The sequence below is a fragment of the Panicum hallii genome, chromosome 5 (assembly GCF_002211085.1).
Source record: "Panicum hallii strain FIL2 chromosome 5, PHallii_v3.1, whole genome shotgun sequence".
In the NCBI taxonomy this organism is placed as follows: domain Eukaryota; kingdom Viridiplantae; phylum Streptophyta; class Magnoliopsida; order Poales; family Poaceae; genus Panicum; species Panicum hallii.
Window position 1 is genome coordinate 41,969,360 of NC_038046.1, and position 4,134 is coordinate 41,973,493.

Here is a 4,134-nt window from a genome sequence, read left to right on the forward strand (position 1 = left end):
CCCCAAGAAAGATGGAACATGGCGTATGTGTGTCGATTGTAGAGCTATTAACAATATCACAATTCGATACCGACATCCTATTCCATGTTTGGATGATATGCTTGATGAATTGAGTGGTGCTGTTGTGTTTACCAAAATTGATTTGCGTAGTGGGTACCACCAGATTCGCATGAAATTGGGAGATGAATGGAAAACTGCTTTCAATGGGAAGAATGTTTGCCTCATATTGAGTTTGCTTATAATTGTTCCATGCATTCTATTACAAAGATGTGCCCTTTTGAGATTGTTTATGGCTTGATTCCTCGTGCTCCTATTGATTTAATGCCTTTGCCCACTTCTGAAAAATTGAACTTTGATGCTAAGCAACGTGCTGAACTGATGTTAAAACTGCATGAAACAACTAAAGAAAACATTGAGCGCATGAATTCTAAGTATAAGCTTGCTGGTGATAAAGGTAGAAAGCAATTGATTTTTGAACCTGGTGAATTGGTTTGGTTGCACTTGAGAAAGGATAGGTTTCCTACTTTGCGAAAATCTAAGTTGATGCCTCGGGCTGATGGACCGTTTAAAGTGCTAGAACGAATTAATGATAATGCATATAAGCTAGACCTGCCTGTGGATTTTGGGGTTAGTCCCACATTTAACATTGCAGATTTGAAGCCATATTTGGGAGAGGATGATGAGCTTGAGTCGAGGACGACTCAAATGCGAGAAGGGGAGGATGATGAGGACATCGCCACTAACGATACATCCACACCTACACCAGTATCTACTTCAACAACACCTCTTGGACCTATTACTCGCGCTCGTGCTCGTCGGCTTACCCATCAAGTAAGTTCACTCTTAAGCTCAGGTTCATCATATTTAGAGAATGGAGACACGTGCACTCTTGTTTTACTCAGGAACCATGGATTGGATCAAAAGGGAAGAGGCATCGCGCAGGCTGGATTCGGACTGCAGGACAGACACGACTTGTAACAGCCGCCACGACTTCATCCGGACTCCGTTTTGGTCGGTCAAGTACTTTCTGGAAAGCTTATCAAATCTACTTTCCAACGGATCCGGAATCACCTCAATATCTATTCGGAATCAACCGCAATCCTAGATTTACTACAGAGTCCTTTTCAGCCACGGTGCTGCGTCACCCTAATTTGGCCCAACGGGCCGTGTATCAAGTAGAGTCCAAGACGGATGAGTCCTAGGGTTGGAATACGACCCCAGCTGATAAAGTCGGAGTGCCCGATCTTTCGGTGAGTGGAGTTAATTTCGATCTGGTGGAAGATGACCCTCACGATCCGACTACGACGAGCGAGCCCGAAGCGCCAATGCAATCGCTGAACCAACTTCCTGTGGTTACCGACCTTGTTGATGCAAGATCAGCCTGATCACGAAGATCGTTTCCTGTACGCAATCGAAGAACGAACAAGAAAAAGATGCGAGCAATCACAATATCACTCGAAGGTGGAGTTCTGAATCTCACGAGGACAGCGCGTATTTGCGCGTGTTCGAGAGTAGCTAAAGCTAGATGTAAAACAAAACTCAAGTCTGGAAAACAATGATGACTCTATCTAAATAGAGGAAGAGAGGGGTGCAACCATAGGAAAGGGCGGCCAGGAAGGGGGCGCAGCCCCTAGTGGTGGTCAGCCCTAGGCGCCACGCAAAGGCCTCAGTTGGGCCAGCATCTATTCTTCTGGGCCTTCGTTCTTCAGTAGCATGACGAAGTTTAGTTCTCTTGCACGGGCCCGAGTGATTGGCCCAAAAGGAGGTGGCGCCTGGGGTGGAGGAGCATCTGGTGTCGCCGGAAAAGGTGCTGCTGGCGTAGACGTACTCGTGTTGTAGTTGATGTCCTCATCATCCTCCCCTTCTAGAACTGAAGTCGTCCTCGACGGCAACTCCTCATCCTCGCCCACATATGGCTTCAAATCTGCAACATTAAAACTAGTGGAAACACCAAGCTCCGCAGGCAGGTCAAGGACATAAGCATTATCATTAAGCTTGGTTAGCACCTTAAAAGGACCAGCAGCACGAGGCATCAATTTAGAACGGCGTAAAGTAGGAAACCGATCCTTTCTCAAATGCAACCAAACCATATCACCAGGTTCAAAAGTAACAAGTTTTCGACCTTTACTACCAGCAACCTGATATTTAGCATTAGCAGCAGCAATGTTTTGTTGAGTCTGTTCATGCAAATTAATCATGTGTTCAACATGGGCAACAGCATCTATGTGTGGGGCGTCCGCAGCATCAAGCGAAAACAAATCAATAGGCGCCCGAGGAATATAACCATAAACAATCTGAAAAGGGCACATCTTTGTAGAAGAATGTGTTGCATGATTATAAGCAAACTCAACATGAGGCAGGCAATCTTCCCAACGTTTCAAATTTTTGTCTAAAACAGCCCTAAGCATGGTTGACAAAGTTCTATTAACCACCTCAGTTTGTCCATCAGTCTGAGGGTGACAAGTTGTGCTAAACAGCAATTTAGTTCCCATTTTATTCCAAAGTGATCTCCAAAAATGACTGAGAAACTTAGCATCACGATCAGAGACAATTGTATTCGGAATACCATGCAAACGAATAATCTCGCGAAAGAACAATTCAGCAACACTGCTAGCATCATCAGTCTTATGACATGGTATAAAATGAGCCATTTTGGAGAATCTATCAACAACCACAAAAAATGCTATCCCTCCCCTTCTTAGTTCTAGGCAATCCCAAAATAAAGTCCATAGAAATATCAAGCCAAGGGGAAGTAGGGACAGGCAAAGGCATATACAAACCATGGTTGTTCAGTCGTGACTTAGCTTTCTGACAAGTAGTGCAGCGGGGCAACAAGGCGCTCGACATCACGGCGCATCCGGGGCCAAAAGAAGTGGGCGGCCAGTACCTCATGCGTCTTGTAGACGCCAAAGTGTCCCATGAGACCGCCTCCGTGTGCTTCCTGTAACAACAAAAGACGAACCGAGCTTGCTGGAACACACAGCTTGTTAGCGCGAAACAGGAACCCATCCTGCAAGTAAAATTTGCCCCATGGTTTGCCGTCCATACAATGAGCTAAGATATCTTTAAAATCAGCATCATCAACATATTGATCTTTCACAGTTTGCAAGCCAAAGATTTTAAAATCTAACTGGGACAGCATGGTATATCGACGAGACAAAGCATCTGCAATGACATTTTCCTTCCCATTCTTGTGTTTAATAATGTAAGGGAAAGACTCAATGAATTCTACCCATTTAGCATGACGACGGTTCAGATTTGTTTGGGTACGAATATGTTTCAAAGCCTCATGATCAGAATGGATGATAAACTCGCGATGCCAAAGATAGTGCTGCCATGTTTGCAAAGTGCGAACTAAAGCATAAAGCTCCTTATCATAAGTAGAATATCTCAGGCTAGCACCGCTTAATTTCTCACTAAAATAAGCAACCGGTTTTCCTTCTTGTAACAAACAGCACCTAGCCCAATACCGCTAGCATCACATTCAAGCTCAAACACTTTATTAAAATCGGGCAATTGCAAGAGGGGAGCATGTGTTAACTTATCTTTCAAAGTGTTGAACGCTACCTCCTGCGAGTCGCCCCAAGCAAATGGCACACCTTTTTTTGTAAGCTCGTGCAAAGGGGCTGCAATGGAGCTGAAATCACGGACGAACCGACGGTAGAATCCTGCAAGTCCAAGAAAGCTCCGAATCTGTAACCGTCGTCGGTGTAGGCCATTCCCGAATGGCATCAATCTTGCTGCTGTCCACCTCAATGCCCTGCGGAGTCACAACATAGCCAAGAAACGAAACACGTTGCGTGCAAAAGATGCATTTTTCCATGTTACCAAATAAGCGAGCTGCACGCAACGCATCAAAAACAGCACTCAAATGTTCTAAATGCGCTTCCATAGTCTTGCTGTAAATAAGGATATCATCAAAATAGACAACAACAAACAATCCTATGAAGGCCTTAGAACTTCATTCATCAAACGCATAAAGGTGCTGGGAGCATTAGTCAAACCAAACGGCATAACCAACCATTCATATAACCCAAATTTCGTTTTAAAAGCCGTTTTCCATTCATCACCCAATTTCATCGAATCTGATGGTAACCACTACGCAAATCAATTTTAGTGAAAAGAATGGCGCCA